The sequence below is a fragment of the Podarcis cretensis genome (assembly GCF_951804945.1).
Source record: "Podarcis cretensis genome assembly, chromosome: 2".
Lineage (NCBI taxonomy): Eukaryota > Metazoa > Chordata > Lepidosauria > Squamata > Lacertidae > Podarcis > Podarcis cretensis.
The window spans coordinates 24064231-24078206 of record NC_137171.1 but is presented as its reverse complement, the minus strand read 5'-3'; the positions used below and the strand labels follow the sequence as shown (position 1 = coordinate 24078206).

At 43.7% G+C, this 13976-nt stretch overlaps 1 protein-coding gene across 1 annotated transcript in view; it reads right to left on the bottom strand.

Moving 5' to 3' along the window:
• Positions 1-13976, bottom strand: part of AXIN2 (axin 2) — an 82597-nt gene that overhangs the window by 63224 nt on the left and 5397 nt on the right. The gene's annotated exons all lie outside the window — the stretch shown is intronic.

Below are 13976 nucleotides of genomic sequence, written 5' to 3'. Positions count from 1 at the left end.
GGTTAGACTAAACACTGAGAGCCAGGGTAGCATAGTAGCTAAGAAATTATTATTATTATTATTATTATTATTATTATTATTATTATTATTTGCATTAATTAGTCACTTTCTTCTCAAGAAGTGACCCAAAGTGACTTACAAAACAATATCGGCAAAGCAGGAAGTTTCACCTCAGTTATGAACTCACTAGATGGCAATCCTCCATTCTCTTAGCTTCACCCCTCCATCTGCAAAATGTGGATCATAATACAGATCAAAGTCACTGTAAGGTTATTCAAAGTTACTGTGAGAATTATTAAAATATTCTCCGTGTCCTTTTGACTGAACCATCCAAAAAAGAAAAAGAAAAAAGTATTCATAAGTTCACAAACTGCCAAGAAAGTTTTTAAAAACTGAGTTTCATATCTGCCTGCATTTAAGAAAACACAATTTTAATGATATTATTCATACGCAGACACCCACTTATAACAAGGGGAGTGAGAAGAAGAAAAAGGATTGTGAAACAGACTTCAGTGAGAGAAGAAAGCACACAATTTTACTGGATTTGAAGCCAGCCTTGTCAGCCAACACACTTTTGTTACTGGGGATGAACTCGATAAGAGATACATTTTCTCTTCCTTTTATCCTCTCAAATGTCTACACACACACACACACACACACACACACCAGTCTTTTTCACCTTGATATTTTGTTCAGCACATTCTCGCTATCGGGACCTTCTTTTTCTTGGCCAGTTTTCCTTTAAGATGACATTAAAAGGGCCCTGCACCTGCACCAAATGTTTCATATCAGTTGATAAAGGACATGAAAATGATTTGCTATCTATTAACATTTCTCAACTGCTTTTCTTCACCAAGATGGAATATGGATTGGAGAGCGGCGGAGCAGGTGATGGATTCCTAAACTGTGGAATAAGGCACAACTAACAACCACAAAAAGCACTGATGTAGCAAATGGAATACTGTACTCTAAACCGCTTCACACAACAGCTCCATAAATAGCTACTAGCCATGACGGCTGAATGCTACCCTCCAAGGTTGGAGGTAGCATGCCTGTGAGTACTCGTTGCCTGGATACAACAGCAGGAGATGTCTGTTGCCCTCCTGACCTGCTTGTGGGCTTCCCATAGGAATCTGGCTAGCCCCTGTGGGAATCAGGATGCTAAACTAGCTGGGCTCTTCTTCCTACAGTGAGTATTATTGAAGATGGGGCACAGAGAATGGAGAAAGGCTTGCGCCTCAATCCACGTCGTCATTCTAGGGAGCCCATAGCAGAGGTGTCGTTCAACCTTGGATCTTTGTGATGGGGCAGCTCAGTTTCTTAACCTAGTGCCGGAATGAGAAGTCACAACATCATCCACTTCACCTGCATGACTTGTGAATATAGTTATTTCACGGCATCATGGTCCTGATCACACATAAGTAGCAATCTTACAGAAGATGTAGCTATGAGCTGCGGAGCCTCACAAGCAACTCAACAACTTTGGGCGATTTTTTCGAATTTAAAAAAATAGGGTCGTCTTATACATGGGGGGGGCAGTTTTATACACTGAAAAATGGGGTAAATATCTGGTTGCCTGTGACAAGCAAAAATCATTTCTAGGCAACTTATACAGCTCAACTGTTGGGTACACATGTTCAACTAATAATAATAGTAGTAGTAGTGGTAGTAATAGGAGTAGTAATAATAATAATAATAATTTATTACTTACACCCCGCCTATCTGGCTGGGCCTCCCCAGCCACTCTGGGTGGTATTCCAACAGGATAACACAATAAACACAATACAACATGTGAGCAAGTGTGCAGCTCAGCTATTTGCCCACACCGGTACACAAATTCTACACTTGTTGAATGTAATGTGTGAACAACTCACGCTGTTATCCGGTTCAAAATTTCAATGACAGTTTACAAAAAGGGAAAAAGAAAGACAAGGCTAAAAAACAATTGCAACAGGAACAAAAAAACCAGGTATCAAAGATGCAAAATAAAAATAAAAAGGTATTCAGCTGGCCCCTAAAATACATTTTCCCCGAGGAGAAGGTGTTATAGCTGAAAATGCCCTTCCCCTTGTAGCCTTGTAGAAGGCTATTGAACGCTACCAATGGCTACCAGCCATGACAGCTCTGCTCTGTCTCGACAAGTAATAACACTTCTGAATGCCAGTTGATGGGAACCGCAGGACGAGAAAGTGCTCTTGGTTCTTGGGTTCTGATTGTGGGTTTCCATCCCACATGCATCTGGTTGGTCATTATGAGAATAGAGACTAGATGGGCCATTGTCCTGATCCAGGAAGCTCTTCTCATGTTCTTAGCCAGCCATCTAACTTCAGGTGGTGGAAGCACCTGGAAGTGGGTTGGGTGGGGTGGCAGGTTGATGTGGGGGAAGATGTCACCCCGGGTATCCCTGTCCCAAGCCATGTAACAAATTACTAACTTTCCTAATTATTGAGCTACTATATTTATTGAGCTGATTACACTTTTTGCAAACCTATTTGCAAAGTAGTTCCAGCTTCGTGACATCCACCAGTTTCCATCCTATTCCACTTCTGAGTTTAGTATCTCTCCATGCAATCATCAAGAGGAGGAGGAAGTTGTAGCAGATGAATGCTCAAGAGCAAATCTGCCTAAAAGAAGATGGAAACGGGACTGGGAGGCAAAAACCTGCAGGTCAAGGGTGCTAAGGAAGCCATAGAAACTAGAATATGCATTTCCCAGCACATTTAAGGAAAATGTTCTGGGTATGAGGAACGTGTTTTTTTGGAAAAGTCTGTCAGTCTGAGGGTTGCATGATTGTGGCCTGTTTTGCTATTATATATTATCATTGCTGCCATTACTATTATTATTATTATTATTTATTATTATTATTATTAGTGTGTGTGGAAGTGTGTGTGTCTGTGTGACAGAGAGAGAGAAATGGGCAGAATGAAACATCTGGTGTATTACCAGGGCTGAGTTGGTGCAATTTGATGCTGCAGAACTGCAAATCCCTTTTGTTTTTGCTGTCTGGCTTCCATAGCTTTATAAAAAAAATATGTTGCTTAAATCCTGGACTAAGAATGAAGTGATCTAACTGGGGGTGGCGACAGAGAGGGAAAGGAAATCCAAATGTTTTCAGTTTAACTATCAAGCATAGTTTCCAGCTAGTGTGCTCAGAACTTGAAATTAAACAAATGAAATAAACATGTTTCAGTTTTTGTTGTTGGTTTCTTCTCTCTCTCTCTCTCTCTCTCTCTCTCTCTCTCATTCTCGCTCTCTCTCTTTAATGCGGGCAATGATGTGATTAACAGGAAATAAAGAAATGGAGCTTTGTACAATTTAAGCCTTTGCATTCTGAAGTGATTGTTCCATGTAAACAACAACAACAACAACCACACACACATAGCACATAAGAGGTGCCTAACATGGAAGACAGAAATAGTATTGCTCCTGCATTTTCATGAACTAGGTGCATCATCAATTCAGCTGTATATTACTGACTATGGGTGCTTCCAGTCTGTCACTATTTTCAACTTGGCTTCAGATCTCATCCTGGTAAATACGGGTTGCACAGTTAAAACTGATTTGGCCTTTCCTGGGCCACAAATTCACTTATCTCCAAAACTGCCCTTTTTTGTGGTAAGAAAAGTAATGGGGAAATGCAGCGTAAAGTGTGGGATTACACTAGCTTTGAGGCAATGTCATCTACCCTTCACACGAACAAGTCAGAATGAATGCTCCGTAAACGGCCAATGTTGTCCAATCTCGCTGCAAATAAATTCAGGATGAGCGCTCAGGAAGCAGTTTGTCTAAAAGCTTCTTATGATAGTTAAAGGCTGTTGCCTTAGTTTTGTTTGGAAGCTTAAATAATGGTTTGGCACCATGTCTAGAACTACGAGTGTGTGTGTGTGTGTGTGTGTGTGTGTGTTTCATGGTCTTCTATCCAGCATCCTTAAATTTACATCAAAGCCCTTAAAGTAGAGATGTCCAAGACTACCCTAAAAAGAATCCTGTTATTATGAGAAGGGGGTGGGGGAAGCAGAGCATTTTATAACATTATCTGCTTCTGGTAAACTGATTTGAGGTTTCCCATAATCAAGCATTATATAAATTCTACAAAATAAATAAAGCAAACAAAGACTTGGAAGTCCCCATTTCCCTCTTGACAATTACTGGTTTGAGTTAGCTGGCTATGGCAATACTACTACTACTACTATTAATAATAATAATAATATATTTTTTATACCCCACCCATCTGGCTGGGTTTCCCCAGCCACTCTGGGCGGCTCCCAACAGAATATTAAAAACACAATAAAAGATCAAACATTAAAAACTTCCCTAAACAGGGCTGCTTTCAGATGTCTTCTAAAAGCCAGATAGTTGTTTATTTCCTTGACATCTGACGGGAGGGCGTTCCACAAGGTGGGCGCCACTACCGAGAAGGCCCTCTGCCTGGTTCCCTGCAACCTCAGTTCTTGCAGTGAGGGAACCACCAGAAGGCCCTTGGTGCTGGACTTCAGTGTCCGGGCTGAACGATGGGGGTGGAGACGCTTTTTCAGAATAAACAACAACAACAGCTAAAGAATCTTCACTCTATTTAACATTCTCAATTTTAAGAATCTAAGAATAAAAATATCTTTGAGGATATTTAACTAAATTATTATTATCATTTTACTTGTTAGTGGACACAAAATGCATTGCTTGAGGGTGGTGGTGGTGGGGAATATATCTTCTAATCATAATGTCTGGATGGAGAGGTGTGTTTGATTTTTCTACACCAACCATTCCAACTGTACTGAACAGTACTTTCACAGGGAATGGCTTGTCAAAATCCAGTTAATATAGCCATCCTTTTAAACCCATAATTAATAAATTGATCCCTACATCAATCAGGTATTCCAGCTTTTGGCCTTTATGTTTGGATGAATGTAATTCCACTTATGCAGATGGAACAATTTAATTTGAAGTATTGGTTTCTAAATCGTCCCACCCCCCCCCCCCCGGACCGAAAATATCTGCAAGATGCTGTATATGAGATTATACAATTCAATACAAAACTATGGTGGTGTGAAAACTGTGGTTCACTTCACTGTGGTTCTTGTTCTTTTACAGCTGCTGCCACTGTTGGTGTATTTAGAGGGCTGGAATGAATCCAGAGGAAACAGCTCCAGTTCAGGAGATGTGATGCCAGGCAGCACTGGAGTGTAGGGCTCAAAGGTGTAGTTGTCAGAGACCAACAATATCAGGAGGGCCACAGGTTCCCCATTCCTCAGTTAAGAGGATCATGGGGCTGGGCATAGGCAAAGGACCCCTGGACTGTTAAATCTACTCAAACTTAACTATAGGGTGCGGGGCTCATCTTGCTTTTCAGGCCAAGGGAGCTGGCGTTTGTCCGCAGAAAACTTTCCGGGTCATGTGGCCAGCATAACTAAACTGCTTCTGGGAGCAATGGGACACTGTGACAAGTGCCAAGCACACGGAAACGCCATTTACCTTCCCACCACAGTGGTACCTATTTATCTACTCACGCTAGTATGCTTTCAAACTGCTAGGTTGGCAGAAGCAACGGGAGCTCATCCTGTTGCGCGGATTTGAACTGCCAACCTTCTGATCGGCAAGCCTGAAAGTGGTTTAGACCATAGTGCCATTTGCACCTCTGGGTATAACCTCTGCCTGAGATACTCTTCCAGTTGGAATTCTGTGCTAGACAGGCCAGCAGCTTAACTTCAGTATGAGGCAGCTTCAAATTATGTATGCATGTGTGTGTGTAACTATAGTTTTAAAAAACAGATATGCATATAGATCCTCTGCTGTTGAGGATATCCTCATTTGAGTGACAAAATCCTCTATCTGAAGAAGTGTGCATGCACACAAAAGCTCATACCAATAACAAACTTAGTTGGTCTCTAAGGTGCTACTGGAAGGAATTTTTTTATATTTTGTTTCGACTACGGCAGACCAACACGGCTACCTACTTGTAACTAAAATCCTCTATCGTTATCCAAATGTCATGTTAGGTCTCTCGCACAGGTCCCGTAGAAATAACAGTTATATTTATAGACTGGAACTGGAATCAGTCCTATGGAAACTAACTTAGGAATGAGTGAGATTTGCTTCTGAATAAACATATACAGTGGTACCTCGGGTTACATACGCTTTAGGTTACAGACTCCGCTAACCCAGAAATAGTGCTTCAGGTTAAGAACTTTGCTTCAGGATGAGAACAGAAATCGGGCTCCAGCAGCACAGCGGCAGCAGGAGGCCCCATTAGCTAAAGTGGTGCTTCAGGTTAAGAACAGTTTCAGGTTAAGTACGGACCTCCGGAACAAATTAAGTACTTAACCCGAGGTACCACTGTATAGCTGAAGAGACACAGAGAGGGGGCATGCATAGAAACTACCCTACTGTACAAAGCAAGAGTTGCATACATTGCTCCGTCCAGTTTTGTCTTAGCCCCGCCCACCATCGCCACAGGGTCCTGGGAAGGATGTCCGAAAGGTTGTGTGTGTGGTCTGCCTGCAAAAGTTGCATTGGCTGAATTGAATGCATCCTGATTTCTGAGCTTGCACCAAAAGCTGCATTTGTATCAGAAACTCTCTTCATTTTGCCATTTTGCCATGTTGATTTCCTGCATTTCCCAAGATCAGAAATATGTATATTGCAGCATAAATCTTCCACAGCACAAGGCAGACACAAAGTTGCACAGGCATGTGTGTGTGTGTGTGTGTGTGTGTGTGTGTGTGTGTGTATTCCCAAATATTTATTTTTTGAATAACCTATTCTTCAGTCTGTAACAATACTGTGTTCTTTATAGCCTGGAATGTGCCTGTGGTCTGTTGGACTCTCATGTCATCTGCATGCATGGGTAATGAAAAGACAATGGGACATTATAAATCTGCGGAATTTGTGCTAATGTCTTTAGCCATGTCTGGAGTAATAAGCAATTACGTTCACATTTTGGGTGTGCTTTTAATGAGCCTATTGTCAGCTATACAAAAGGGCTGGTTGGCTGTGAGATGACCTCAACTTGCAAGCTGGGGTTTGAACCAAATGTAACTATTTTTTCTTTTTCGAAGTCTTCAGTACCTGTGACCAAAGGAGGTGGCTTTATTTTGGGGTGGGCAGTATTGTGTTCATTATGTTGCACTGCTATTTCAAAACTGTCTTTCTATGTACCATGGATCCAGGTCTAGCTACTTGCTATGCCGTTTCCTGCCTGCCCCTCTCCCGGAGCCCCCATTTTTTACACAAAAGCGTTTGAATGAGAAAACCATATAATGTCACAGTCAGCTCATCTAATTTCTACAATAGCAGTGGTATGCGCAGCGGTGACATGAGAATGAGACCTTTGGTCTCCTCCACTGTAGGACACCAACACTTCTCTCATGACATATGCAGGAGAAAGCTTTCAGGCAGGATTAAGACAATAGAGTATTCTTTTTTCCTCCACTATTCAAGGGAGTTGCGTGCCTAGCTCTCATTAATATTACTGGAACTTGCCTGGTAAAGCCAGAGGACACACGCATAAACACATTAGTAATACACCCTTTTGAATCTCATTTTCCCCAGCTTTGTATGGCCTCAAACACTCAATTACTCTCATCCACCCATTGTTGTTGCTATTGTTATTCAGATTCTGATTGGACAGACCCTGTTACTTTCTGCAAGTAACAAACAAGCCACATGCTTGAGCGTGGATTTTTTTTATGTCCTCCTCAGGGATGGGAGGTGGGTTTTGTGGGTTGGGACTCTTTCCCTATTGTGAATAAGAGTGCTCAGCCTTAGCCCATGGTGCAAAACGCCACAAAACTAGCAGAAAACGTTGGCACCGGTTTGGAGTCAATCAGACAAGTTTGGATTTTTGGAATTAACTTGTGACCCCAATTTGTTTTGTCAATTACTAAGTTAGGGGTGGTGGTGACAAATGTGGCATTTGCAGCACAAAATTATCACAAAACTTTGGCATCAGGTTTTTTTTTGGAGGGGGGGAAGATCCTGAATTTCGGCGTCACAGGTTAATGATCTCCTGTGGACCTTGGATTCAGTCAAAAAGATGTGAGACTGCAGAGTCCTTTATTCATGAGAAATTAGCCACTGATTCATAAACATAAGAGAGACCACTTTGAATATTATTCAGAGTGTATTTGAGTAGCTCACCCACCTTCTTCCCATGCAGTTCCAGGACAGGTGTGAAAGAAGAGATGTGCATTTTCCCAGAGTAGGGATAGAGCATGTATCTATCTCACAGGGGTAAATGCACATGGAGACCCTACAAACGTGACCTGGGAGTAAAGGAATGGAAAACCTTTGTTTCCTTTCTGGCCTCTTCTTGGAAAATGTCTGTAATAATACTCAAAGGGCAGTTGAAAGGCAGTGTGCCCACACAACCCTCCCTTCAAGGCACAAACGGATTGTGGACCTGCTTTCCCTTTAAGAGTTGTACGGAAGGAGTTTGGACCAGCACAGCTTGTCATGCAAAAGTGAAAAGGGCTTCGCCTATTGAAATCCTTCCTTTGTTCTATGTTACCTTCTTCTGAGCCCAATTAAAGGTATTTCAAATTTGGTAGGCCAGTGTGCAGCCCCTCCAAGTGTCCCTATTTTCTACAGACAGCCCCAAATTTACAGAAGCCATCCCAGTTTCTGATTTGATCTCAGAATCTCCTGCGTTTCCTTGGGATGTCCCTAGTTTCATCAGAGAAATGTTGGAGGATATGGAATTATGTGACCCCCTGAGCCAAGATGATAAGGAACTACACAACCTTCACAAGACACCTGAAAGCAGCCCTGTAAAAGGGAAGTTTTTAAAATGCTTAATGTTTTAATATGTTATATATACTGGAAGCCACCCAGAGTGGCTGGGGCAACCACGCAAATGTGTGTGTGTGTGTTTATAAATAATAAAGTTGTTGTTGTTGTATCTGACATCCCAGTTTTCATCAGAGAAATGTTGGAGGGTATGAAGGGTGTGTGTGTGTGTTTGAATAGGCCCCATCATGGGTCACTCACACCAGCCTTAGCTCTAAAACAGGGATGGGGGATCTGTCATCCACCAAATTTTGTTCCATTCCAATATCCCTCAGCTATGGGCATAGCCAAGATTTATGGAAAGGGGTAGGACTTGGGGGGGGGCAGAACTGAGCTATCTGTGACTCGATTGGTCCGTTAAGTTAAGTTTTTTAATTTATTTACAGTGGTACCTCGGGTTAAGTACTTAATTCGTTCTGGAGGTCTGTTCTTAACCTGAAACTGTTCTTAATATGAAGCAACACTTTAGCCAATAGGGTCTCCTGCTGCTGCTGCACCGCCGAAGCACGATTTCTGTTCTCATCCTGAAGCAAAGTTCTTAACCCGAGGTACTATTTCTGGGTTAGCAGAGTCTGCAACCTGAAGCGTATGTAACCTGAAGCGTATGTAACCTGAGGTACCACTGTACTTGATATAGGGAGGTCAGCTGCCCTCAGCTCCTGCCAGCAAGGCCAATGGTCAAGCATGATGGGAGTTGTAGTGTAACAATATCTGGGCATTCCCCTTTCCTGCGCTTTAAAAGGCAGGCAACCTGAGGACTTCCAAAAAGCATCTCAGTAGCCAGCCAGGTTTGTGCAGGAAAAAGTGACGCTTAAGGTGTCAGAGTCCCAAGGCACTCAGATTTGTAAAGGTTAGAACCAGCACCATGGTTTGGGCCTGGAAATGGAAGCCAGTGCAGCACAAAAATAATAACAACAGCTCTTAACATTAACATATTCCCTTCTTTTCTTTTCTTTTTGGTTTGCCTGTGCCTAGGGAATACATTGATCCACAGTTTCTTGAAATTTCCATGCATTTGCTGAACGGGGGAAAAGTTGAAACAAAAGTGCCAGCATAAATTATTAAATCTCCCCTTTGAAATAGTTATTGAGGGAGGCTTTTCGGGAAAGAAACATGCAAGTGAGGAGCAAAAATATTTTGGTATGTAATAATAAAGGCAAGATGGATGCCAGGCGCTCGGGAAAAGAATCCAGAAGTGGGAAAATTGAACCGAGACCGCTCTTATCCTTGGATTCCCTCCAACTCTGATAACTGTTTGCTCAGGACTGCACAACCTGTAACCCACTAAATGAAACACAGCCCATTAGTTATGTAGTGTGACTTCTCAGGTACTTGGCATCTCCAACCCTTCTGCTTTTGGAATCCAAGGTAGCTAAATAAATCCAGAAGGCTTGTTCTGACAGTACAAACTGTTTGGCTGCTGTTTGACAGTTGAACAGCCTGCCCTGGGAGGTTGTAGCCTTTCCTTCCTTGGAGGTTTTTAAGCAGATGTTGGATGGACATCTGTCATAGATGCTTTGGTTGAGATTCCTAAATTGCAGGGGGTTGGACTAAATGACGTGCAGAATCCCTTCCAAGTCTACAATTCTATGGTTTTTTCTATTCTCTTTTTAATATTTGACACTCCTTTATTACGTAAACAGGGGAACCATCATTTTCCAGACAACCTGGCAAATCTGGAACTAGACTGGGCAGTCAGACAACCCTGATTTCCTTTACTTGGAGGCTCTGTGATTCGAACCCCTGTGCAAACACACTCATCCTGCAAGCCCATTTTACAGTTTCACTTTCCACCATTCGCTTTCCATCTGTCGTTATAACAGTTCCCTCTGTTTTATACGCATTAAAAAATGAAATATATGATTTTTGCATGGTGTAACCATTGAGAGTTTCTCTATTATTTCTCACTTAGATTTATATCCCACCTTCATCACTTTTTTTGATTTGAGTGTGGGTTTACAACAATTTCAAAAGCTGTAGCAATGATTGAAACAATCTCCAACCCCCCACCCCAAAAACCCCAACATAAAGCAGCTGCCAATAACAACGAGCAAAGCTTATATCACAAAACAAGGACACAAATATACATGGCCGATGAGTGGCGTTTTGTTTTGGCTGGCATTGGCTGATGTCTTGAGTTGAGCCTGTGCAACTTGGGTCTCACCAAACCCATTCCAACTGCTATGTGTATGTCTGGCAGGGCTCACTGTGGTTTGATAAACCTCATGACTCAAAAGCGTTGCCTGAATACAGGATGGTGGGACAGTAGTCATGCCTCCATTGCTCATACATCCGCTAACCTCACTCAGTTGGTGGCTGCAAATTTGACGGTAGAATGAAAGTGGGTTTGCACATATACAGATATGTGTGTTTCACGCTATTTCTGAATGCATGTTTGCTGGGAGGACATGGAGAATGGGCATAGAAGCATTGGGCAGGGATGGGTTTTTTCTTTCTTTCCCGGGGGGTGTCATCTGAAAAAGGCTTTAGACATAAAAACCTCAGGATATCTTAATGCAGCCACATATGTGGGTCAATTCCTGTGTGTTTTAAGGGTTCCACCTGCAGTCAGGTTATGGGAGAGAGGGCACTTTGGTTGTGCAACTCTTCCCCCTGGCATGTTTTTTAGTTCCTTAAGGCTTTAGGCAAATGATGTGTTCAAAGTTTTCGAACAGGCTTTAAAACCTCTTATAAGGTAAAGGTAAAGGTACCCCTGCCCGTACGGGCCAGTCTTGACAGATATAAAACCTCTTATATCACCCCCTTAAAAAAACAACAGGACTTTTTATTGTTTGCAGCACTGCCTTATCGTGCTTTAATTAGTTATTGCAAAGTCCCTCGGAATTTTAAATTGAAGGACCATATAGACATGTATTAAACTTGATAAATAAAATAAAACTCTGCCCAAGCAGGGTTTTGCTTCTAACATCTTGTGGTCACAGAGTTGCTAGCTTTCCCTTCTAAGGCTCTTCTGAGTTTTAACAGCTGCACCACAGGCAGAAATACAGCAGTGCTGGGAGGAAGTGGCCAGAAATCTATGCAAATGACAAGAAAGAAAGAAAAAACTTCTTCTGGGATTATTTTAGGATACAGGTTGTGGACTTGGATTTGATATCTATCTATCTATCTCCATCCTGGTGTCAGGTTCCCCATTTAAGAGTGTTACCTTCTCCAGCTTTGAAGTTTGTAATGACTCTGAGAGCATCAAGAAGCCAAGGAGCTCCTACAAATGTTAATAAAATTAAAGCCATCTGAAAGTAGGGATTCACATGTGCCTTTGAAAAGCTGGTCTGTGATCAGTTATTACCCTCAATTACCTTGTTGTCCACTCTTTTTAGCTCGGGGGTTAAACTCTTAACACTTCCCTTTGAAGTGGTTATCCTTTTATCTATGACCGGACTGAGGAATTTAAAGGCAATAATCAATGTGAGCTTCATAAGAATAGGAGAGCCAAGGCAACACGAAAATAGGTGTGAATGTGCCTTTAGCCACACTGGCTGAGCTTCTTTTGGAGCTGGGGGTGAGGGGAAGAAGGGGAGAAGTGGGTACATTGTTCTGGGCAGATATGATCTCTTCAAATTTGGGGGGGGGGGGGTTGCACACTGGAGAAAGCACTTAGCACTAAAAACTAAACCAGAGGGGTGATAATTTGGGGGAGTACCAGCAAAGAGGAGAGTCCTTCATCAAAGGTGGGGGGGGGATGAAGTAATGAAGCACAAAGATACAATTAAAGCATTGGCTTAATCAGGGCTTTGATGTCTGACATGGTCCATAACACTTTTTTTTTAAAAAAAAAAGGCGGGTGGAAAGCAAGATGGATTCTCCGCTTGCATCGAGCAAAAAAAGGGGGGGGGCAGCTCAGCAACAAACCCCAGTCCTTTCAGCTCTACTGGGAAACAGATGGCTTTGCAACAGAAAGGTAGGCTTAAAGCACAAGCTGTGCTGGCAACCTTGGTAAAAGGTAAAGGGACCCCTGACCGTTAGGTCCAGTCGTGGCCGACTCTGGGGTTGCGACGCTTATCTCGCTTTACTGGCCGAGGGAGCCGGCATACAGCTTCCGGGTCATGTGGCCAGCATGACTAAGCCACTTCTGGTGAACCAGAGCAGCGCACGGAAACACCGTTTACCTTCCCGCCAGAGCGGTACCTATTTATCTACTTGCACTTTGACGTGCTTTCGAACTGCTAGGTTGGCAGGAGCAGGGACCGAGCAATGGGAGCTCACCCCGTCACGGGGATTCAAACCGCTGACCTTCTGATCGGCAAGTCCTAGGCTCTGTGGTTTAATGCACAGCATCACCCACGTCCCTTAGGGCAACCTTGGTGCTCTTGCACTAATTCAGATGACTTAGGGTGGCCCTGCTCAATCTCTGTGAGCACAGGAGCCAACTCCTAGGAGCCAAGGTCCCTTCACGCCCTCAATAAAATATTTGAGGCCCCTCCCCAAAGTTCATGGACATTGCCATTCAAATTGTGTGTGGCATCATGTGATCAATTATGTGGGGCGGAGCTTACCTGCCCCCCTCGCAATATTTTATTCAAGTTGGCACCCCTGGTTTTGAGGATAAAGGCGAGGGGAGATTCAGAGGGAACTGTGTACGTACACTGCTCTGAACAATCTGGAGAAGGGGCAGAACAAGGGCAGCAACATGCAATAAGCAATATATTGTTTAAAAAAGTCAGTAGCACAGCACAGAATTTCCATTTCATCCATAGGCAGTGGCATAGCGTGGGGGGTGCCAGGGGTGCCGGCCGCACCGGGCGCAACATTTGGGGGGGGCGCGAGTCCAGAGGGAAGGGACAAGTTCCTTCCTCCGCCGGGCTCCCCGCCGCCACCGCCAGCCTTGCGCCCTAGCGTGCGCGCGCCCCTCGCCGCCGCCGCTGCGGCTGCGCTCCACTCACTGCTTGCAGGAGGAGCAGCCGCTGCAGCAGCGCCGACACCGCCACCAACGCCTGGCCGGGCACGGGCAGCCTCCGCACCCCGACGCCGACGCCATCCCCTCGTAGCGTAGCGTGGGGGGGTGCAGGGGGGCGGCCGCAACATCTGGGGGGCGCTCGCTCGCACTCGAGTGCTAAAATCCAGGGGTTAGGGGGCGCAAATTACTTGCCTTGCCCCGGGTGCTGACAACCCACGCTACGCCACTGTCCATAGGCAAGCACTGAAAGGATGAGAAACCCACTCACCACATAGACTTC